The sequence below is a fragment of the Pseudonaja textilis genome, chromosome 5 (assembly GCF_049901715.1).
Source record: "Pseudonaja textilis isolate UNSWEBS1 chromosome 5, rPseTex1.2, whole genome shotgun sequence".
In the NCBI taxonomy this organism is placed as follows: Eukaryota; Metazoa; Chordata; class Lepidosauria; order Squamata; family Elapidae; genus Pseudonaja; species Pseudonaja textilis.
In genome coordinates, this window is record NC_141994.1 from 35,946,946 (window position 1) to 35,972,861 (window position 25,916).

Below are 25,916 nucleotides of genomic sequence, written 5' to 3' on the forward strand. Positions count from 1 at the left end.
TTATGACAAAGCTTCCAAATGATCTATGCTGCTATATTTAATGCAGTTTGCCAAAAGCATATAATCCCTCCTAGGCAAAGCCCCAAATCATGCACAGTCTGAACAGAAACTGTTAATGTGTCTAATATCAGGAACTTGACTTTTTATTATTTGATCTAGAAAAATCACACTGACTGCCCCTGCTGAGTAGTTTAAGAGAAACATTTTTTTAGATCTTGGTAATATTCAATGCAATATCAAGACTGACCTGAAATCTCTGATCTGATGAAGGCACTGTATTGTTGTTCAGTTACTTTACGAGTAACTAAAAAAAAAACTTTTACAAAAACCGTGGTTTCACAAAAGTTCAATTGGTAAATGGTATTTCTGTGTAACTATGTTTCTCATACATTTTTTTTAATTTTATTGGGTTGAGACTCAACAGCATTACTGAATGGGAGTAATCCCTTAGATCATGATTTCTCAAATAATTTTTCCTAGTCTAAGAGGAATAGAAGTGGTGCCTGCCCCTTGATACATTTTGGAGTGCACCTTCCATAATTCCAGGGTGGCTATAACTGATAAAAAACTAAGTTCAAACTATTTAGCAATAGTTAATGCCTATGCATACAACACTGAGAAGCAATGAATTTATTTTTAGAAATATTAAATCTTGGGTCATCCAAATTCAGTATTCTTTTTACCATACACATTAAGGTCTACAAAGAGGCACAGCAGATTAAAAGCGCTGGAATTGTCAGCCAGAGAAGGTCAGCTCTCTGTATTCCAGCAGTTCAAACTGTAGCACTGTGTGATGGAGTGAGCTCCTGTCACTCGTCTCAGCTTCTGCCAACCTAGCAGCTTGAAAGTATATAAATGCAAGTAGATAAATAGTAGTAGGACGGAGGAAGCAAGAAACAAACTGGTGCTGGACCAGCCCAAATGTGAGGTGAAAACGGGCAGAGGAAAAGGCCCAAATGACACTGACACTCCTCCACAACATCTTTACCTGCTTTGTGTGTGGAGTAGTTCACCCCTCGTGGTGCATCCCGGATACAGTGCAAGTGTGAACTGAGTGAACTAGCAATCTTAGGCAGCCAATATCTACTCTGTACCAATGCCATATGCCAAATAAATAAATTGGCTTCTACAGGTATAATTCAGAAAGTGGCATAAATTGGCTTGTTTACATATCTCAGGTATTTTTGTTACATTAGCTTTTAAATATAATTCATAATGACATTCCATACTCTACAATCAGCAAGAAATCCCATAAAGTGGTTCTTCTCAGAGCATCTGAGAAGCGTCATAATTTTTTAAAAAAACATAATCTGGTTTGTGTAATGAGAGTGGGAGAAATATCAAAATTTACTCTTGAGTTTGACCTATGAGAGCTCTAATGGGCAATTGCAAAGAAGCTAAGAAACTTAGTGATATGAAGAGTAAAATGTAAATCTTTAAAGTGGTATATTTATTTTGTTGTGTTGGTTTTATTCGGGGGAATATCACTCAAATTATTTATCGTTATAGGATTATAATGATACGAAGTTTTGGAAACATGACTGTAAGAAACAGGAAACAACTAGGCTTTTTGACAACACCAATGAATAATCATTAGCTTACAGAGAGGCAGCCCCACACAAATCTGCAACACACACACAAACACACATGCGCATACACATAAACATGCAAAAGCAGTAGTTTTTATCTTGTTTACATTGTTAGATATTTTCACCTCTTGCTTATACTTCTACCACACTGAATGCTGATAAAAGATAGAAAAGCAAACACATCATATCAAATGTTTCTGCTTGGTCTACGACAATTCATGCATACATATTACATTTGGAAAAAGCCAGGCATTCTTTGAAATAAAATTTATGTTTTGGCATCTGTCCAGTCCTACATAATATGAAGCAGGGGACATCCTGTCTGAGAGAACAGACAGTTAGTTCAATTATACTTCCAAAATTGAGTTAAATTTCCATGAAATCTGCCTCTGAATGTGAAAAGCCTAAGGGAATTGTATTGTCTTAAATTGCAGAAAGCAGGCATTCCAAATACAATGGTAGCATCACCATGAAAAAAAACTGGGTATTGTCTGCTTATTGAAATCATTTGTCTCTGATAGTACCATGTAATAAGCCAAAAATTAGCCAATTGTTTTGCAGGGGGAAAGAGAGGATGAGACTAGTGCTGTTCTCAAAATAAAACATATAGCTTTTGAATGTGTCGTCATTGAAAGAAAAGCACTAATATCCTTCCAATACCATTTTAAGATTGTAGCCCAAGGCAGATGTGGCTTAAACATGTTGCACATCTCTTCTCTGTTTTGTGATTACTCTCTTGTATGATAAAATTTTATTCTAATTTGTAGACCTAATGAAGGTGCATTGCCTGAATATTTTCTGGAGTTTAATGTGCATCCTAACTGTGTCAAACTCAAAGGGTACTTAGACCCAATTCACACAGGGTGAATTTTAAATTTCTAAAAAATTAGTTTATTTTATACTTTCCAGGTAGTCCCAGGCCCAGGATTTCCTTGTGGTCTTGCATCCATGTGTTCAAATTTGTTTAAAGTTTGTGAAAACAGCCAAGATCAACTAGGTGCTGCCACCTGCTATCTCTTCAGAGAACTGTAGCACTCAACATATTTTAAATAGTTTTAATTGTTTTACCCAAAAATACAATTTTAATTAACTACAGACCTCGGCTTACAACCACAAGTGAGCCCAAACTTCATTTTGCAAAGCACTTCATTTTACGACCTTTCTTGCATAGTTGTTAAATGAAACACTTTATTTTTTTTAATTAGTAACACAGGTGATAAGTGAATCTGGGTTCCTCATTGACATTGCTTGTCAGAAGGTCACAAAAAGGTGATCACATGACCCCAGGACACTAAAACCATTATAAATATGAGTTAGTTGCCAAACATCTGAATTTTGATCACGTGAGCATAGAGATGCTGCAAAGGTTGTGTGAAAAGTGGTCATTTCACTTTTTTCAGTGCCATTATAACTTCAAACGGTCACTAAAAAATCTGTTATAAGTCAAGGAGTACCTGTGTTAAATGTATATACCTGCCAAAAGCATGAGACATTTAGTCCATCAATGCCTGTGCCTCACACAATTTCACAAGGTGCTTTTACTTCAGTGTTGCTGTTCAGGAATCACCTCCAAGTGAAATAATTATTTCTCAGTTCATACATGCAAGACCTCTGTATAAGGTTTTCTCAAAATATAATCTTACTCTGCAGCTGATATTTGGGCTGAATTATTCTAGTGGCAAAGCAAAACCAGAGGCACTCGCTGTCTCTATCTCTTTGCTCTTGGTCTCTTTTCTGCATTTTTTAAATGTTTCTTCTTTCTCGTATTGTATTAATGTGCCCGTGGGCAATAAAGTATGCCAGCATTATATAAACTTCTTGGATAGCCTCAGTAATTGGGATTATGAGCCTTGTAACTTTACTGGTTTAATGTGGTATAACTTAAAAGTAGCAATTGTATATTCCACTGTTGCATTTCTCCTTTCCAGCAACATGAGATATTAGGAGGCTCTAACCAATTTTTAAGTTGCCCTTGTGCTAGGTGGCCAATTTAATCCTACTTTATCCCACATAACTCCTCCAGCCTGCTGACCTGTCAATTCCTTATACAGTATCTGGAGATAAGTATAACAGTCTTCCAAAAGACTGCTAAATAGAAGTATGGAAATCGTCTGAATGATAACTTACAGTTGAGCAGGTTCTGCAGAGCATCTTCCTTCTATGGCTTTAATCTTTAGTCCTGGACTGTATTTGTGACCTGTCATTCTGTATAAAAGACTAAAAGGCAGAACTTTTGTCAGTTTCAATCTAATTTAAATTTGTAGTGAAACTCAATAGTTTCACACCAAATTGTTGCAAGGGATGACAATGCTGCTAATGAGCTACTGGAAGCCCCTGAAAGTAGACCATGGACTAAGAGACAATGGTGTTGGAATAAGCAATGTTGATGCCATCAATCCCTCCCCCAAATAATAAAAACAGTAAAATAGTATGTTCAAATGAAACTTTGTTTTAAAAAAACTTGTAATACTCACTTGGAATAAAACCAACACCATGTAGTTGGAAGAACTGAATTTTAATTCCCAGTGCAAACTGATGTTTATGCAGCACAGAAACTTTTCAACAGTCCTGTTCCTTTTTTTAAACAAAATAAAATATGTGTTTAAAAACCCATTAGACCCCTGTTTGAAAGAAAAGGATACTGGTCTTTTAAAGGAACACTACCTTCATGTACTTAAGAGCCACCTGGGATGCCTACCTCCAAAGTGCAAACTTCTGACTCTGCATAAACCAGATTTCTGTCCTTTCTTGGAAGCTAAACCAAAATGACTTGGAGGGGGGAGAGGCAGGGAAGGCATCAGCTAGTGATAGGAAAGCATGCCTGCAGCTGCTTCAAATGGCCACTGAGAAATGGGTGGTTCCCAGCCCTGCTGCATCATCACTTAGCATCATTGCAGAAACATTGCAAATTATTGGTACAACAAGACATGTCAGAAGAAGGAAAAGAACTATTTTCAAACCAGAGTAGCTATAAGTGGTTGTAGAGTAAAACAATGGCAACTTTGTGAGGATGTGTCCTCAGCTGGGCATCTTTGTTTTGTGTTGCAGTTATTGGAACGTGAGAATGAATAAATAGCTGAAGATTAATTATGAATTGCCCATTAATTAATCAGTTCCTGTAGTGCTGCTTTTAAATATTACCCTTAATTTTTTATAACTTTTTTTTCACTGATATAATATAGTTCCAGTTATTAAGTCAATAATTAAGGCCCACCACCTGAGGAATATGTACTGACTAATTAAAAGCTATTCTTCATTAAAACATCGGGTGAATTGTAACAGGATATCTCAACTAAGGCCAATACACAAGGAAGGATCCCTCTATGTTTTAATTAGAAACATGATAGTCCTTAGGCAGTCCTGCACCCTTCCTGACCTGAAAGAACTCAGGTTTCTCAAATCATCCTGGCAGCAAACTGGCAAAATAGAACTGAGTGTGTCATTCCCTTCTGTCCTGGTTTCAAGCACTGGGAATGAAGAAGTTTAGGCCACTTAAAATAGTTTATTTTTTCATTGGGCTGATGTTATGAAAATGATATGGTAGAGTTTTAGATCAAGAGAAACAACATGACCCTCAGCATATCTCCTGCTTGATTCTTACCATCTGTCTTCTCTCTTCTGGATATGATGATTGACAAGAAAAGGTACAACAGCTACAGAGGCTTGTAGAATTTATTTCCACGTTAGATTTCTGCCTCTGAGGTTGGAGTTCTGTGATCTCAGTCTGGAAATGGTTCTGTGCTCTTTTGGAAACCTCAGGGAATGCAGTCTTAGAATCTACTTTGCCCATCTAGGCAGCCTGAAACTAAAATATCCTTATTGTTAAAAAGACATACAGCTCAGACTTAAAATAACACAAAAGGACAAATAGAAGTCACTGGAATGTAACCATGACATCATCTGGATGCTGCTTTTCTAAGAATTCAGGGGCTGGAAAAATATGGAAATTCAGGACAAAAAGAATAGCAAATGATATCAGGTTTGCCATAAATGTATCAGTCCATCAAATATTAACTGTGATTAAAAATCCAAAATATTTGTATAAATTTTTATAATGCATGACTTATATAATGTAAGAAATAAGAATTAATTGAAAAGTCCATCTTGGGGGTTTCTTGCTAGAATAATATCTGCATCTGGACTGTATAACTGATTGTTTAAAGAAATATATTAAATTTTTATGTCAATTTGAGTAAGAAGGATAATGAAGAATATATATTATTGCTTCAGTTTCTTCCAAGGCCAATGATAGCCTTGTATTGATGTGCCCTTCCAGTAGGGCTGAAGGTGAGTCTGCCTAATGTAAAGGCTCTTCTATGTGTTAGGACAGAAATGTTAGTAGGTGTTTGACCGCTGGAAATGGGTTTCTTTTGCAAATATAAGTTATAGATCTTTGAAGCCAAAGCTTAAGTTCTTTCAGAGAATCAAAAGCGGTTATGGTGAAGAAAATCCCCAAAGATTTTGATTGGAATGCTTGCCATCTCAATCTGTTCCCATTACAATCCATACATCTTTCAAGGTTATTCCAATGAATAACCTAATGACCTAATTCTAATAAGGTTATTTCATCCTGTGAACTCATTTATTTTTTTCTTCCTCTTCTGCTGCCTGCAACCTGTCAATACATTTTTTCCTTAGCCATTATCTGCTCACATCACCTGCTGATCATTGCCTAAGGATGCTTATGTTTATTCATTTGTTTATTTTATCCAAGAACAAGTTACCACAGCCCAATATTCCTAGTAAGTATTTCCAATTTTATAATTCAGAGGCTTCTAGTTTCTTTCTGTGTAGATTATCACAGAAAAACCACTGCTTTAACTATTTTAACCTTTGTTGTCATAGAAATGCTGTTAACCTTCACAATAATCTCTAGATAGCCTCTTCCTCTTTAAAATGAATCATGTCTCTACTTCTTCAGTATTCTCAGCTGTCCACTATCATCTTCACTCCTTTACTGTCAAGAAAGAACTCACAAAGTCTGCCATTTGACATCACCTTTGTCTTTAATATTTAACATTAACTGAGATTTTCCATTTTTTTACTTTCATAATTAGTTTTTCTGGGGGAGTTTCCCAGCTAACAAAGTGTTATCTGCATATTTCAAATTAATTTGAGTTGTTCCAATCTCCAGGTTAGAGTCTAATGTCATTTTTTCCAATTCTATATTCTTATTATAGATTCATTGTGCAGTTGAAGCAAGTATGGAAACAACATACATCCTTGTCTCATTATCTTTCCTATTATGAATTATTCTTTCTACCAATTCTGTTATTATGGTTATTTCTTGTTTACCTTGAAAGATTCCTCAGAAGAATGATAATGTGTTCTGACCATTAGCCTTAATTTATACCACATTCTAACATTCCAAACAAGGCATTGTTGTAGTTAGTAAACAAAGTGAACCTACTTTGTTGTAATCTCTTGCATCTCTTGATCTCATCTCCCTCTGTTTTTTCTGAAACTTGTTTGTTTGTTTAGTATTTCTTTTTCTGTATGTTAAGCCCCTAAAAGTGCAATACAACCCAAAAATAAACATTCACAATGTCCATAGACATTCTCAGTCATTCAGGTCATGGTTTCCCCATAAGTGCATTTTCAAAAGTGCATAGGTACACTTTCTTTGTTTTCTTGAAGATGTTTGGGACAAACATTCACAATGAATTTCATTTGTTATGCTTATTTTCCTTAAGTTAATTCTAGAATCCATTCATTGCTGAATCCATTAAGATGGGATCTCTGAGAAACAGGAGAACTACTTTTTCTAGAAAGGGGAAAAATCTACTCTGAGACTGGGAAAGAAACAAAAATATTTCAAAACATTATTAATGATAAACAAATACAGGTAGTCTTTGACTTACAACAGTTCATTTAGTCACCATTCAAAGTTACCACAGCACTGAAAGAAGTGACCATTTATATAACCATTTTTCACACCTATGACCATTGCAGCATTTCCTTGGTCACATGATCAAAATTCCAATGTTTAGCAAGTGACTCATATTTTTGATGGTGGCAGTGTCCCAGGGTCATGTGATTACTTTTTGTGACCTTCTGACAAGCAAAGTCAATGGGGAAACCAGTTGTACATAACAACCAAGTTATTAATTTAACAATTGCAATGATTCACGTAGCAAATGTGACAAGAAAAGTTGTAAAATGGGGCAAAATTTACTTAACAAATTTCTCACTTAGCAATATAAATTTTAAGCTCAATTGTGATCATAAGTCGAAGACTACCTGTAGATTCTTCAAGGCCAGACTTAGTACTTTTTTCCAGAAAAAAAAAAGAATTTGTTTATCATTAATAATATCTTGAAATATTTTTGTTTCTTTCCCAGCCCCAGAGTAGTGCTGGAGATCTCTATATGGTATACTTCCATCCTTTGTAAAATATTTACTTGTATGAGGAGTTGAGTTAAGGATAGTTTTACCATTGCTTATTCTTGTGATTCTCCTGATATCTTTACAAAATAATTTGTTTTTCTTGTCTTGTATTTTTCCTCAATCATCCGCAGCTGAATTCTCTTTCTTTTCTTGCTTCATGTTGAAAGTTTGTATTCAATGTGTGTACTTATTTTCTGTTGCTCAAGGCTTTAATCCTCTGTCTTTCCCTGACTACTATTATAAGGTTGCTTTAAAAGCCATTCAGGTATTTTTTTCTTTGAAATATTGTAAATAGGGTTTTAACCTAAATTTTCATTGTCACTTTGCTTTTGTATTGCTCCTCAGATTGTAGTTTGCATAAATTACATACTGGCTCTTTTTCTTTCATTAATCTCATATCCTGTAGATATACCTGGCTAGCTTACACATTCTTTTGAGTGTGTGTGTGTGTGTGAGATAGAGATGGGGGGGGGGCAGAGAGCAATAAAATTCATGGTCTGGTCCAAAATTTCCATCTGAAAGAATTGTGGATTGCAATACTTCAACTCCTATTTCCTATTATGTAGTCAATTTTATTCTGATATTATCCATCTGGTGATGTCCAGTCATAGAGTCTGCATTCATGTTCATTGAAGCAACCATTGGCAATAAATAAAGAATTTTCTTGGTAAAATCCTATTAATTTACTTCCTGAATTGTTCCAGATTCCTTTGTTTCTCCAATTGGAATTCCAGTAACATATTAATTATATGTGCTTTCTAAATGTTGCATTTAACACCACTTGCTGTTTATCATATAATTCATCAATATCTTTCTCTACTGTTTCCATAATAGGAGCAGCGATTTATGTGACTGTCATTTTATAATCATTTAATTGGTTAAACCATAATACCAACTTAATGATATTATTTTTAGTGTTGTTGTGATTTCTTCCTTAAGTGGGATCTCATGCATATCATGAATTAAATCCTGGCTTAGCAATTTCATTCTTTAAAACACTGAATTTGCTACAGTTCGTTTCCATTTTATCATTTCAAGTTTTCCTTGTTTGCATGATTTTCCATGCCATTTCATGTTGCAATTATACATGCCACTGCAAAATGAAGAACCACTAACAATCAGATTTGCTTGTGTTTTAAACTGCCCATGCCATCACCTCCAGAAAAAGAGCATGTTCTGATTTAGAAGTCATCTAAATGTCCAAAACATCTAAATGTTATAGCCACCACCTGTCAGCCCTTCAAAGTAGACCAGATTAGAATTATGCTATTTTAACCAAGAAAAAAATGAAATATATTCAAAATTTTAACAGCACTTTTAAATGATTAACAGAAAAATAGGATTTCTAGCAAACCACAGGTGTCAAGTAGTTTTTGATACAATGCCTAGTCATGTCAATTCTGACTGTGACTTTTCTTTCACCAGTCTCCCTCCCCTTCACTCTCGCTCCCTTTCAACAAACATTACGCAAATATGTAGTATTTCTTTTGCAAAATTATACTTAAATGAATGCAAGACAATCAATTTAAAAATGGTTGTCTAGCTATTATCAAATATTTCCACTGCCTATTTTTAAATTATGAGAAGATCAAAAAATGAGCAGCTCTGATATCAATGCTGGAAAAGGAAATATACAAGACCACGAACCACACTGAGGTGTAATTTTATTTCTGAATTTTTATAGTTTTTGGTACTTTAGCTGAAATTATTTCAATTTGACATTGAATCAGAAATTCTTATCAAATAATCTTTAACGCAACAGTAAAATTCTCAACTCAAACAGATGCCTTAAACAGTCTCATTAAGGCAAGAAAGATCACACACATCAAGGCATTGTGTTAAAGAAAACTGAAGATTTGAATATGAAATATGATGCAGTGACGTCTGCCCTATACATTTGTTCCTGAAGAGGAACTGAAAATAGTTCATTATGTGGTCATTCTTGGAGAAGATATGAGAGCAAGAAAGAGATATTCAAATTAGAAATATTATAATTTTTAGAATATGTTATCTGTAGCTAAAAGGTTAGGAAGTATGGTTTTGCTTAAAATTACTTGGAAGCTGCTGAATTTTTAAGTTGCTATAGTAAAGGATTCTTAGACAATGAAAAGCTCTTACATTAATATCTTTGCAAGCCTTGTGATACAATTACCTCAAGAGTGGCCTCGCCTTTGCTTCTGGTGACATTACAATGATAAAATCACAAAGTAATTATAGAGTATTTTAATAATTTCTGAGCTTCTATCGTAAGGGCTTTGTAATCAGCATGGATATTGGTTTTCTGGTGCTGTTCTTCATAGTAGTTTGAATGTTATTCAGTATTTCTGTCAGTCAGTTATCAAAATCTGCACTCCAATTAAAAATTGCAAGTTTGTACAAATTGCAGAGGAATGAGAGTCTCTTAATATGAGTATTTTGATAAAAAGTAAATATATAGATTTTAAAATATTTTCTGAATGTACAAACATCTCACTGAATCAACATTATTGCTAAAAATTACTTAAGAGATTATCACTCATATATTGATAAAGGAAAAAAAGTTAAATCAAGACTTTAAAAATATCAAGAACAGATGCTTCAAATAAAACTAGAGATCTGCTCAGTTTTTGGTGTTCACATGCAGAAAATAATTAGTATTTGAACATAGCATTGGAAATTGAGAAAATAAAGTAAATGCAGCAAAACATATTTGAAGAAGAATGCCAACATCAAGATTAAAGTAAGACAAAGAATAAAAATAGCAACAGTGAATAAAATAACTTACTAAAGGAGCTAAATAATGTAAAATATAAATGTGTAAAGTTCAACCTGACCTAAAATCAAATGAGCATGCAAAAATACAGAAACCTTCCAATTTCAAATAAAAAGAACACGTTGCATTAGTTCTGAAACAACTTTATATTGAAAAATGTTTCCTTAACTTGTTAAAAACAAAATGATAATGAATTTTTAGATGTTTTTCTTCCATGGTAGTTAGTTTATGCCCAAGCCATGGATTGCACAACAGATGCATTAACTCAAACCTCCTGGTGCTTTTTTTCATTTTGTTTCATTTTTATAAGACAACCAAAGTATGGAATATTTTCCTCTATGTTAAGAAAGTACAGCAAGGTAGGAATAGGATTGGAAAACTGTCCAAAAGAAGAAGAGCTAAACAGCTGCTTTACCTGCTATTTTTCTGTGCAGATTTCCAATGCATCATAATATGCAAACACCCAAGAATTTCAGATGATAGGCATATCTTCCTAATTACTTTTGCCAGTAAGAGCAAAATATGACATAGCTCCGTAACATTCCATTATGTTGCCCTTGTGAAACATAGATATTACTGAGTGAATGCCTTGCAAGACTAACCCGACTTTCTGCTAGTGACAAAATACAGTTTTAGATTAAGCTTTACTCATCACCATATATCTACAAAGAGGATGGCTTGTATTCATTGCTCATTACTTTTACCCAAAGTTCCTCTTACCCTATATTCCAATGTAATGAATATATATGTAATTGAGATATGAAAAGATTTCACTCTAATTGCAAGCACAGGATGAGATAAATTTTATAAATTACATATATCATAGAATCTCACTATCATGTGCTTCCTAAATGTTATAGTAGATTTAAAAAATTCTGTGATTGCACAGTTAATTACAGTGACTTCATCACTAGAATCCTTTTAAACAAAATAACCTGAAAATAGTTATTTCAAGCTGTCTACTCTGCAAATATTTAATATTATTTAAACTTGTAATTGGAATATAGACTGAAAATCAGAATAACTCTTATTTAATTTATGAATTTACCATGTTGTAATTTTTGTAATTCAGTTCTTTATGTCAAGAACTGAGTCATATTTGAATAAAATTCTATTTTTATTGTTGCTAAATGCTGGGCAGAGTAATCCTTTCTGCCTTTTCAAAGAATTTTAATATCATAAACTCTGACCTATCTGAAGGTCTATTGGAATTGGGATTGTAGAATATATGCAGCTAACAGAAGGGCCCTCCTGCCCGGTTGCGAAGCTCTGGCCAAGGTAGTGAGCACCTTCCCGCTGGGCCCTCCGTTCATCCCACCAGAGCTGCGCCAGAGCCAGGCGGGCTGGGCAGAGCCGGGAAAGCGAGCCACAAGTGCGCGCCTGCCTGCCAAGCAAAAGAGCCGGGCCAACCCAAGCTTGGCTTCCCAAGTCCCTCCAGCTTGCCCCCGAAGGGGCTAATGGGAGAGGCTGCCCGAGGCAGTGATAGCACCCACCTGTCCGCAGACAGGAAGGTGAAGCGATGGCAGCACTGCTTCCCTGGCCGGCAGGTCCGGCAGAGAGAGCCTGAAGCCACCTGTCCTTTTCACCCCTTGCCCAGCCCACCTAGCTCCAGCGCAGCCCTGGCGGCAATGAGCGGAGGGCCCGGTGGGGAGGCACTTGCTGCCTTGGCCAGAGCTTCACCACCGGGAAGGAGGGCCCTCCTGTCAGCTGTGCTGGGTACTCCAGGCGAAGCTCTTCACATTCTGCCTGGCACCAGGCAGGGATGGCAGCTGGGCACTTCTGGGGTGGGCCAATCCTGCGCTGCGGCCCCGGGAGATTCGCCTCCCCACGTGGGGTTGGGCTGCCCTTTCAGGCAGGGGAGGCTTTGTCATACTGGTGGTAGGGCGTCATTTTTAAAAGAATGGGCTTTGCCTTCGAATGATGCCCGGGAAGGCGGCGACAGGAGCTCCTGAAGCTGAGTGTCTCCGCCAGGCTCCAGTTGCAGGGAGGAGCCCTGGCTGGCTGCATGTGGCTGTGCCAAATGCTGCGTGGCTGCGCCAAATGCCGCAGCGTTGCTCCAAATGCCATGGCAGCACAGGGAGAAGGGAAAGCAATGGTGGGGGAAGGTCTCCCAATACAAAGTGCCCCACCAACACCGAGGTCAACACAGGCAGCACCATATCCAGGTGTGCAACAAAAGTACTTCATAACAGCAAGACCCCCGCCATTAACCCCCATTTCTCATGTTTTAATATCAGCCTTAATTTGGGGGCTTAATTTCATGTCATGCCTATAAAACATGATGTGACTTCCTGTTGGGGGAGGCTGTATTGTTGAAGAAACGTGGTAGTTACCAACCACAGAGTTGGTATATTACTCACAGAAAGTGCATAACCTACTTAAAATATTAAATGCAATGAAACTGATTCAGTATAACAGGGAAAAGAGGACAAACCACAATTCACATCAATTGTGAATATCTCCACAGAATTTATATAGATATATATAGATATATAGGATTTTAAAGCTTTTTCTTAGGAAAGTATATTTGATAATAATGTTCTTTTAAAACTTGATGAAAGAACTCTCTTATAGATTGATGGTCAACAGTTGCACCCTGAGGAAAAATTCTGAGTTTGAAGTATGTCAGGTCAGGATTCTTTGGGTTATTCTTATCCATAATAACTTTGAGCCACTGAGAGTTTCTCCTAAGCCATCCTCATTTTTTTGCTGAGATGAAATAAAGCACCTAAGACTGTGAAAAATCCTTACATAAAGCTTTTATTACTTTTTTTTTGTTCTATAGTTTGCCCAAGAGAACTTTTCAGTGGATATTGCTACAAGTATTACATCTGTAAATTATAATGTTGTAGATCGGGGTGATAAACTCTTTTCAGACTGAGGACCAAATCGATTTTTGGGAAAAAGTCTTCCAAGATGAAATTGTAAAGTGAGAAGTATTAACTGGAATGAAAATGCATCTCCATCATTCAGCCTGCATGATTTGTCACTCTGTACATGCCTACTGAGCAATAAGCCCGTTTTCATTTAGAACAGTATACCCTATGCATCCAAAAAATGGTGGTTCGTTTTGTTGTTCCAAACAACTATGCATTCTTAGGCATTGTGTTCAGCTGCCCAGAAATTTCTCTTGAGATTAGAAGAAGCTAAAAACGCACGAGAAAGCAACTGGTTGCATTCTGGAAAATCATGAGGCAAAAGAGCAACGACCACCCCCCCAAAAAAGGGAGGGGGAAATCATTGCAAAGGATCAAAGGCAAGTGAAGGTAGCGGGCTAAAAAATGGAATGTGCCTTCATTGCATGATTTTTAGGATACATTTAAAATCCTTTTGGACTGGAATATTTCACTTTTGATTGGATCAAAAAAATGCATTTTGCCAGTATGTATTCATATTACATAGTTGATTTCAATATTCTATTCAATCTGGTATTATACTAAAGAGGAATGCATTCTTGTGGGTGGGGGAGCAACGCAGACTAACACTAATATTTAGGTCACTGATATAATAGCAGCTGTTGAGATACATATTCAGAGCATGTTTTAACCACTTCCCAGTTTCAGTTAAATTTAGGGATAAATGTATGACACCCAACTGTTCCCTGTCAACTTTGTTAATAGTTATAAACTGCATTGTTATTTCTAATAATTATGCCAGAATAAACTGAAAAGAATGTCTTGATAAAAATTGATAAATGCTAAAGTTATAACAATTACCTTTTTATTCAAAGTGTGTGGTTTTTTTAAAAAGAAAAGCCCGCTGTTTAATAGTATTTAGCAATTGCATTGCTAAAAATATCTTGATCCTGTGTTGTTTTTACAAGATATTTGAAAGTAATGTAGGAAGTTAGCACCCACCCCTGTCCTAGGAAAATGAAATACTTTAGGATATATTTAAAAAGGCAGAATATTTCCCCTAAAAGAGAAGTAGAAACTCAGAAGCAGAAACTCATCTCAGAAGCAGAAGCTCACCCCACCTTTGTTAATGGGCAGGCTATTAAGGCCTGGGCCAGAATATTCTACATAACAAAGGCCTCTACCCATCTCACCACGTGGCCTGGGAAGATTGCATCAACCAGCATTCAGTTGAAGCCATGTGGTCCAGACAAAACCTACAAAGTTAGCTAAGACCCCCACCCCGGGAGTCTGACAGCCAATGAAATACATTTCTTACACAGGAACAGGAAACACTAAGGTGGGACCCAACAGAGGGTATAAAACTAAGGGTCTCTCAGCATCTTGTCCCTTCTTTTCCTTCACCCAACATCTTGAATCATGTTATTGTTCTTTTCACTTTGGGGCTCCAAGTCATATGGTCCTGTCCACCATTAAACCATCTTTCCAAACAGCCTCCATGTCTTTTTCCCCACTTGGAACTGAACCCAGAAGGATATTTCTTCCAACAGTTATCAATTGATTTATATTAACATTAAGATCTCCATGAAATAAGAATAGGAACATCACATAGACACTTACAGGATATAAATTTTTATTTTGAATTATTACATAATGCTAACTGTGACAGATATAAAGAGAATTGATTTGTAATATTTTGCTCTCAAAGTTTTCTCCTTTTCAGAAAAAATATCACCTTCAGAGAAAAAGTCATTTGTTTTTATTGGACAGATTTATTAATAAATTTTAAACTAGTTTATTTTTAGTGCACCATTAAATACTCTATACAATGCTCACCATTTTAAAATTAGAAGCATTTTTGCTCTTAATTTGTATGTTGTAGAGCTGTTTACAGATTTGTTCTAAAGAGTAATTCTGAATAAAACATTTTTTTGCTAATTTACTGATGGGTGTATGGATAGATCAATTTGATTTTTATCTACTCAGTAATAAGAAAGTTAACAAGTAAAACCCTTCAGAATAGATGAGAAATATATTCAAATTAAATGATTACAGGATTGACAGTAAAGTGAACAGTATGCTAAATTTCTCAGTACAGGAGTTACTTGTCAAGTAGTATAGAGGAAAAAGAAAAACAGTTCTTTAATGATAGTTTGGTGATTTTTAAGATTTAACAATGTATAATTTGGGGCTACTTGAAAGCTGAAAAAAACACTACTATTCACAAAAACAATTTATAATGGCTTGATAGTTCCAGAATTGTCTTTTACTAGGCCAAGAATTGCCTGAAGGAGAGCCAAGTTATAGCATTGCCTTTTCTCATAATGTGTTTTCAGCTTCCCAGTCTAACCTATAAACCTGAAGTGCCTAGTTGGTTACCTAAAATGCCTAATTTGCCAGCCTGCTCCTGTTTGGCTTTTTAAAATGCCTAATTTGCCAGCCTGCTCCTGCTTGGCTTTTTAGTACAGTCAAGGTGAGCCAAAAGCTTCCATTTATTAAGGTTTCTTAGATTTCTGTGGGAATCTTAGATTTCAACAAAAATAATTATCACTCTGAGGTTTCATTGTTTCCTGCCCTCCACCTGTCAAATGCTAAGTTTATTCTTTATGTCTTGATGAGTAACACAGACATGTGGTAGCACCGAAAGTGAAAAAAGAAAGAAGTTCCTTCAGTTTCATTAGTTATCTTTTCACATGTGGCAAACCAATTAACTGTAATTAAATCTAGTTGTGGAGAGAAGGAGGCTTCGGAAAAGAAAACAGGTAGAGGAGAAATGGCAGATAATAAGCAGTTACTGCACAATCATGCTTATTATTTCATGCTTAAACCCTGACAGATTTCAACAAAAGTGAATATGAGTATCGCCTTTTAGTAATTCCTATGCTGAACTTCTTCCTCTTTTGGTAGGCTTAGAACTCCTCATCAGACGAAACAATGTGTAGTTCTGCCTGAAAAAACTCTAAAAGCCATTTGGCTCCATAGCTGCATTGGCACATGATGGAAACTGCAAAAGTTAAACTAGCACTTCTTTGTTACACTATAATGTCCAATATGAATAGTGAGCCTGTTTTATCATCTTGTCATATTTCAACGTGTGGCACTGAATGAAAATGTCTCAAAAACTATTTTGTTGTAAGATGGTCAAACATTTTGAAATAAAAGCACATCTTCACAGCATCCGTAGATGAGTTCCAGGTCGAGAAACATGAGCTGAGGTTAGAAGTAAAGTAAAGAGTGGGAGGTAGCTTTAAATTTTTTCTCCCAAAAGATACCTCACATAAATTTTCATGGAAGCAGTTTCCATCGTGTGCCAATGCAGCTGTGGAGCCAAGTCACTACTTTGGTCTCAGCTGCTCTTGCCTTTTAGCAGCTCTGTGCAAACGCATACTGGGAACAGGCTCCCTTGTTCCTGTGCCTCGCTGTTGCTAGACTCCGGAGGCTTCAGAGTCAGCACACCACTCCCAGATGGTCCTAGCCCCATCTCTGCAGGACCCTCATCCGAGTCCTCTCCAGATTCCCGGACTGGTCCCCATTCTCCCCCACTATCCAATTCCACTGCCATCTGCACAGGCTGATGGTGAGCCACAACAGCTCCAGATTAGTTCAGTCACCCCTATTCTACCCCATGAAAGGGATTAGAGGGACATTAAAAGAAAAAAGTTTCACATTATCATTTTACTCAAATTCATCTGATACAGCTAATCTTTGTTCAGTGACCACAATTAGAATCAGCAACTCAGTTGTTAAATGAAGTGGTCACTAAGTAAAGCTGTGATCTTGCTTCAAATTTCATTTGCTTTACAGACCAGCAAAGGTCATAAATGGAAGGACTGATCACAAAGTTACTTTTTCATCACTGTCTTTAAGTGTGGAGTTCATAGTACAAGGTGGTCATTAAACAAGGACTTATCTAAATTGCAGTTTTTAAAAGATATATCTATGATTACCCTAAATTAGACAAACTTCTGGGTATTTTAAATTGACATTTGATTTGGGAAAGAGCTAAAGGAATTGCCACTGATTCTGGAATGCTGTTTTGGATGCTCATACAAATATTCAGGAGAGGGGACAGATTATTCCTCACTTGCATAAAGCAAAATACAAACACGTCTACAAGCTTCTGTTTCATCACACAAATGGTTGGTTAGAAAAGTGGACAGCAATACATTTCCATTTCTAACTCTCGGCTAAAGCTTTTTCTTGCAAACACCATTACTCTAAAAGGCAGAGGAATTTACGTTGCTTAGTAATATATCACTTCAGTTCCTTTTCTTTAGAATTCTCCTGTCTTATCTTGGTTTTGTTGACAGCAAAAAAAATCACAGCTCCAAAACTTAGGTTCTTATAGATTTTTTAGTAGTATAAGGATATTGTTGGTTCTTGGTACATTGAAAAAATAGACTTATGGCGGCAATGTATGCACTCTCATCAGTATCATGAGCTATCGCAAGTAATATAAATAGAAAAGGTGCCTTCCAGTATTTCATACTTCCCTTACTGTCCACCCAATCATGATGGCTATTGGCTGGCTCAGTACATCAGTTGCAAGAGAATAACTAAATCAATATAGGTAATCCTCATTTAATGACTGCCTTGTTGAGCATCTGTTTAAACTTTCAGTGGTGCTGAAAAAAATGACTTTATGACCAGTCATTGTACTCAGTCACATGATCAAGATTCAGACATTTTACAACCAATTTTGTGACAGTCACAGTGTACTGCATTCACATGCCACCATTTGAACGCTTCATAGCCAGCTTCTGACAAAAGAAGCCAGCAGTAAAATCACAAGTCAGGGTCACATGATACCTCACTTAACAGCTTTGGTGATTTGCTTAACGGCCATGGTGGAAGTGGCATCTTAAGTCTAGCATGGTCATATGATATCACACTTAATGGCAATATTACTTAGTGATTGAGTTGTTGGTCCCAACGGTGATAGTTAAGTGAGTATTACCTGTGTAGGTAGTATTCAGAGTGACATATAAAGGAAGAGAAGACAGAGTGGTTATGCAGTAACAGATTACAGGTTTTATATTTCAAGATAGCTGCTTTGAGACTATAATGGAGTGTCCTGGCTGCTTTAATATTATTTTGACTTTGTTTTGAATCCTGATCTCAGAATTAAGCTCCTCTGGATTCTATGTAGGACAAACAATCCAAACATTGTGCAAAAGAGTTAATGGGCACAAAAGAAATGTTGCCAGTACAACTGAGAAAAGAATTACTGAAGTCACCACATCAAAGGTTTTGGCTGCTTCAAGAAGTCTCAACAAGTACAATGGATTCATCATAACCCATAACAATTGCTAACATACATGCAATCTGTCTCACATATAATCTGCACCTGCATATCTAGCCTGTCTTCTTCTTCCACCCCACCATTGTCCCAATTTAAAACCTACAGCCATCTAATCACTCCATTGCAACTGATAAAATGAGCAGCAGCTTACAAAAACTTACGCATTTCATAAAATAAAAGTGCTAGCAGGCTCCTTCAGATGTTTGGTTATCATTGACAAACATAAACCTCATCCTACAATGTCTACTATGAGTTTTGGCAATTCAACAGAAGTACAAGAACATGCAGGCTGCATGGAAGGACTTAACTGGCCATGTTGGCCTGAGATTTTAGGCCAGCATAGTTCAGGACATTCCAGAAGTGCTTCTTTTTAATTTCAAAGTTTGTCATCAGTGATTTTTATTTAAAGGAAGTCCATGTGAACTATTTTCAGTACATGGGTTATAGTGCATTAAACAGATTTTCAAATTATTAAGAATTATTAAATTCTTTCATGATATCTTTGCTTCTTTGGATTCTAATTTAAAATAAGCAGAATTTGAAACACATGTGTTCCAAGGTTCTTAAATATTCATTCCTTCAGTAAGTATGTTGTTTATTTTTTCTGGCAAACGCATTCCCTCCTTATTATATCTGCTCCACGATTCTTTTCCACATATTCTCTCCTAATATGGTAGCAGAAAAGAGTTTTGTATCAGTTCCAAAATGCTCTTTCAAGCTTGTAGAAGATGTGAACAGAAAGCAAATGTCATGAAAGGAAAAGGGAGAGGCTGAACACATCAGTAATAACAAAAGGCATGTATTTTTTTTATTAACAAAGGATTGGAAAAGAATAGAATAAAAGTTTTCCCATGGGTTTATTTAATTTCATTTTAACTTTATCATATATTATTTTGGGGCAGGGGAGTTCTTTAAGTTCAGTGATTCAATAAACATGTCAAAGTGACATTATTGGGTTCCCCCCCCCCCCAAAAAAAATGCTAGAACTCTTTTTTTGTTGCATAAAACATGCAAATGCTGAGTCACATATTAGGTTGATACAAAAGAGATTTCATTATTTGTCAAACCTGATGAACTCTGAATTATTTTTTCTAAAGGGAAACTGTCATGCATAAATTTAATGATAATAGTTCCTTCCAGTCAGGGAGGTGAGTCAGCACAGCACCTTACAAATGTCATAAACAGAAACTGTGCACAGCCCTTGTTTCTTTCCAACCTTATAAGCATGCCCACATCTAATTGCCCGAGATTCCTTTCTTTATGAAAAGTCATTCTCAAAAGATAAAGAACTACAAATGGTAAATGAACAGAATTTTACTATTTACTTAAAAGTTAATTTGAAATTAAGCCAGAAAAAATTACATTGACTCCAGCAACTATGCTAAAGACTCTAGCTATCAACATCCTTTTTTGTTTGGGAAACTGAAATGCTAGAAGAAAGTTTATAAAAATATATGTAATAATATATATTGTAGTATATTAGCCATATTTAATGTAATAAAGTTGGTCCTCAAGTTGTGGCAATAAATGGTACCAGATTTTCCATTGTCTGCCACTTGGGTTCCATCTGTCCTGCTGCCCTGGGCTCCACTCCATCTGCCTCATAAAAAGCCAAGCCAGGTGTACCTCAGCAGCAACAGGGGGGGAGGAGGAAAGGTGGCTGGGTTGGCAGAGCAGAAGAGTGAGCAGAGCCTAGGGCTGCAGAGTCAGAAGAAGAAGCAGAGTACAGGATGGCCAAAAGGGGAGAAATGGGGGGCATAGGCTGGTGGGGAGTAGAAGCACTCCTGCAAAGTGTGGGCCATCTGCCAGCACCCAAATTTTGATCACATGGTTATGAAAGTACTGCAATGGCCATAACAGCGTACTGGGCATAGCTACCATTAGTTCAGCATGACCAAAACAAACATCTGTTAAGCTTAGGACTACTCATAGTGCTTTAGTTTATGATAAGCATTTTTTTAAAAAAACAATTTTATTGGTTTTTAAAGACAAACAAAAACAAACAAAACATAAAAACATCCAGCTTTCTTTAGGTTTACCAATTTTTTGTGCATCCATTTCATAGTCTCAATTACAATTACATTACATGATAACTCATATTATCAATCAAAGATTAAATACCCTGGTATCACTATTAAACAATCATTTGACTATAATTTTATTCATTCATACTTTGCGAGATAACTATAATTTACTTAGTTTATTTTATAACAATTCATATAATCCTAGCAAATCTATCCTAAAAACATTTTATAAATATGATATCAAAAAAACATATATATCTTTATATATTCATTATTTTCTAGCATTCTAGCATTCTAGATATTCTATTATTGTGTTTTATCATCTAACCATTGGTAAAAAAAGGTCCCAAATTTTATAGAATTGTTTATCCTCTTGTTCTCCAATTTCAAATGTCAATCTACTCATTTCAGCACATTCCAATATTTTCTTAATAATTTCCTCCTGCGATGGTATTTTCTCATTTTTCCAATTTTTAGCAAATACAATCGTAGCCGCTGTTAATACATTTACAATCAGGTATTTCAAATCTTTACTATATATGTCAGGTAAAATTCCCAATAAAAAAATCTCTGGTTTCAAGTCTATGTGTTTCTTTGTCATTTTTTCCAACCACATGCGAATTTTAGTCCAATATTTTCTAGCGTCCTCGCTAGAAGGAGTCCACCACATATGGTAATATGAACCAGGTATCTGATGACATTTCCAACATTTTTTCGGATTTATTCTTGAACATTCTTGCTATTCTTGTCGGGGGAAAGTGCCACCTATAAAACATCTTATACAAATTTTCTTTATATGCTGTTGACATTGTCATTTTGTAATTTTGAGACCACAATTTTTGCCATTTCTCTAAATCAATCCCATATCCAAAATTCTTCCCCGAAGCAATCATAGTTTCTTTAACTTGTTCTTCCTCTAGTTTAATTTCCAATAAGTAACCATATAATTTTTTAATCACCTTTTCATCAGTACCTGTCAAAATCTTATCTAAATCAGTCAATTTATCATAAAATCCGTCTGTTTTAAAATCTTCATCATACCTTGAATGTATTTGCGCATATGAAAACCAATTCATCTTTATACCTTGTTCCTCTAAATTTTGCATCGATTTAAGTTCACCCTTTTCATCCAATATTTCCCCATATCTAACTGTTTGTTCCTTCTTATAAATTATAGGATAGGAAAATGCTTCAATAGTCGATAACCTAACTGGAATTTTCAAATAACATTGTCTTGTAATCTTCTCCCAATTTAACCACAAAGACTCCCTATGATAAGCATTTTTATTCTTCCGTTTTCTGTTAATAGAACATTTTGTTTTTCTGAATTGTATTTAGAGGGCTTTTACTGTTCTTTGCATAGTGTTAGTAATGGTTCAAAAGCAAAGACAATTTATTGCATTATTCCATTCTATTTACCATCCTGATGCAACGTTTATGATTTCCATCAAATCAGATACATCAATTTATTTTTGATTTCTTTGTAACAATACTCAGCCTTTCTCAAAACTCTCTTTCCCATCTGTGAAGTTCCATGTGTGCTTGAACTCACACATCTCTCTTCAGAATTAAAGCCGGTATCTGGATTGAAACTATTTTGTTTCTTCAGGTTACTTTGTGTCACATTTCAGTGCCTTCTTGGTGAAAATCACGTGTATCAGGTGGCAAAATTATTACATCCACTATCTATTTGTATCACTACATCACTGGAAAATTTTGAGATGTCTTTAGGCTGTAAGCTGATGAACACATTACTGGACAGCATGTCTGTTTTACAGCTTTGGTGACAATCCTATAACTCAGTCGAAGGAAATGTAAGATTGTAATTTAAAGTACTAAAGGTCTTGTACAATGTTTTACATGCTAAATGCAATAAATAGATGATATAATGAGAGAGTATGTGAGAGAGAGAGAGATTAATTTTGTGATAATGTAGTAAAAAGAGCAAAGTTTACTTTGCACTGTATGTTTTTCAGCGAACCAAATGTTTGTCGAATAATAGAAATGTGATGTGTCCTGCCTCTTTGTCAATGTCCAAAGTTACAAGCATTGTCCACTGAATGGTTCATTAATTGAATCAAGCATGTATGCACCTTAGAATAAGGTAGCTTGACTCCCTGTGATCCAACACCTTCATCCCACAATGTTCTTCCTCCTCCCTGAAACTCCCGGGTGCAGTTGAAATGGTGTGCCCCCACCAGCCCTTATGCTTTACAGAAATCCTCTCTGCCATTGAATTACACTTTCCTTTCCAACTTTCTGTAGCTGGATCAGGTGAGAGAAGCACTACTTATTCAATAAGAATTTTAAACCTTTACTACCTACAACAGCAAAGGCAGAGAGCTCACACAAAATTGGAAAGCAAAACGATGAACAGGTGTTTTCTGAATAAAGTTGTCTCACTCAGCTTCAAAATCTCTCACACAAGCACACCAAAATAATGTCACACAGTGCAGAACTCAGCAAAGCTATAATGTAACTAACTTCACTGTTCTTAGCTTGATTTTCAAAATGCTAACTCCAACTTCGTTTCAGTCACTGGAAGCTTTTTCTCTTACCTGGCTTCTAGACAGCTACAGCAATGATTCATTCAAACACACTGAAGACAAAAGCAAAATGTATTCCTTCAAGGAGGAAAAATTAATTGGTTTTAGCATTTGCTTTTCCCATGCTTCAGTTTTATCAACTTAATACCTGGATTGATAAGTCCAGTTATTTTTCTCTTGACAAGTCTAATTCTGATGTGGAATTTTCCCTCATTCACTACAGGTTTCTTTTTTCATACAGGAAAATGAGTTGCTAACTAAAACTATTTGTTCATTTATTCATATAATTTATATAAATGCCCATTTCCCACAAGTGACATAAAAACTCACAATATGTATCCCCAGGCATCAGAGGGAAAAAGCAATGACCCTACTTATAGAAAACAATGCATCAAAAATGACAGAACTCATCTAATATCTTGACACAAATACCTGGAGAAATAGCCTGGTCTTCAATGTTGTTAGGAACTTGTGATAGCTTTAACAGTATATCTGAACAATTTAATAATTGTTTGCACTTTTGTTACACAATTCCCATTCCATTACAATATATGTATGTATAAGTAAGTATGTATGTATATGTATGTATGTATGTATGTATGTATGTTATATATATTGCAAGAAAAAAGGGGAGAGCTATAAGTATCCCAATTACTTCATCCACGAGCCCTTACAACCAACATCTTACTACCTTCTCCATAACTTCTCCAAAAAAGGGGATAATAGACACTGGAAATTTATCCAACAGAACTTGACTGAGAGAGAATTGTTTTAGAACAGAACGCTCTGCTTCTTCCTTTGAAGCAGTAGGCATGTTCCCTCTGTCAAAAAAATGATTCATCTGTTCTCTAATCCAGTCAGCCACCACTCCCTGGTTAACCGAAGGAGCCAGCAAAGATTAGCATCCAATGCATGTGAATCAAAATCATGTTTCAGAGACCCCTATCCACTTCCCTATAATCTACAAGGTCAATGACATCATAACATACCAGCCCAGTCATTCTATTGGTTCTGGTCATGTAGCATTTAAATCCAAGTAGATTTGAGTGGTTCTGTCTATAAAATATCTAACAAGCAAGTCACAAAGATCTTTTGTATATTATCCTATGTAAATTTTGCTGTTGGATGACATTCTGCAGATGCCAGAATAGCATCTATCTAATTTGCCAACATTGCTAGAATCTGGCCCAAATCTCTGCTCACACCCATAGCCGGTCATATTAACCTCTTATCTTATATCATCATTTCTTCAGCTGTTTCATACTAAAATGCATCACTAGTGTATTAGAAACATGGGTTATCCAGAGAGTCCTTGCTCTCTTTGAATGCCAATGCAGTGCTCCTAGATCAGTGGGACAATTCCCCCAAACCTGTAGAAAACCAGCTGGATCTACTTGATACCTACAGCAACCCATCTTAATCAATTATCTACCTGCAGAAATCAATGGTACCAACAAATCTCCTTATTAATATAGTTTGATCACAACAAAGACATGACAAAAATATATTCACACTCAGATTACAATCCAGAAATTCCAGAATTAAGAGGCAAAAATGCTCAATGAGAAATGAAATGGTTTGTACATCTGTAGCCATATTTTTTCAATGATGATTTCAATGATTCAGACAGTTACGCGATGAAATATTTGTTGATCTTTATGTTGATTCTTTTGTTTCTTTGGTCCAAAACAAGAAACAGCAATGTGTATTTATAGAAGGTTTTTTTAGACTACAATTCTTTATCGGCCAAGTGTGATTGAACACACAAGGAGTTTGTCTTGCTGCATATTTATATTGTTCCTTATCTCTAAAGAATAATCTCTTTGCTTTCTCTATCTTACCAGTGATGAGCTCATTAGGTTGCATTTTTTTTGTTAAGAATTGATAATGATTTACTATTCTACTTCTCCTTAAAGAATATGAGTTGAGAGCCAAACTGAACTTTGGAGGTACTAAGGTTAGGAATCCATTATACTGAACCCTTTTCCCCTTTGACTGTGGAGTGCATTGCTTCACACAATCATTTTCCTGTCAGACTACAGTTTTTATAGAGGTTTCCTACGTGAACATTTCCCCTTGTGCTCTCGAAATTGATTGAGAAATTGTGGCTGTGAACAGATTTTTTTGTGACATCCCTGGGAGCATGATTCAATTGCTAGTTTTTAAAAAAAAGTAATAGTAAATTCTGGCTGGGCAGTTTAATGCACCTCAAGCACTGTCTTGATAGTTACATTTCCCTCCAAGTTCCAATCCTGTTCAAGGCATAGTTTGAATTGAAACAAAATGTTCCAAACCCTGCCTGTCTTCACATGATAAGTTAAAAAAAAAAAAGCTCAGTTAACAACTGTACTCATTCCCATACTCTCTTGGCTTTTTAACCAAGCTTTGTGGCTTGCTATGTCATTGAAATGTGTAACAGTCACTACTTCAATTTCTCAAAACTATACTTGTTCTTAACATT

At 35.9% G+C, this 25,916-nt stretch overlaps 1 protein-coding gene and 1 long non-coding RNA gene across 6 annotated transcripts in view; one reads left to right on the forward strand and one right to left on the reverse strand.

Annotated features, from left to right (window-relative positions):
* Positions 1–25,916, forward strand: part of SYT1 (synaptotagmin 1) — a 316,367-nt gene that overhangs the window by 273,487 nt on the left and 16,964 nt on the right. The window lies entirely within an intron of this gene.
* On the reverse strand, positions 3,745–5,283 carry LOC148125597 (uncharacterized). Its single transcript, XR_015743829.1, has 3 exons — positions 5,191–5,283; positions 4,064–4,163; positions 3,745–3,806 (listed from the first exon to the last, which is right to left on the reverse strand). It is a non-coding gene; the product is annotated as an uncharacterized LOC148125597 (long non-coding RNA).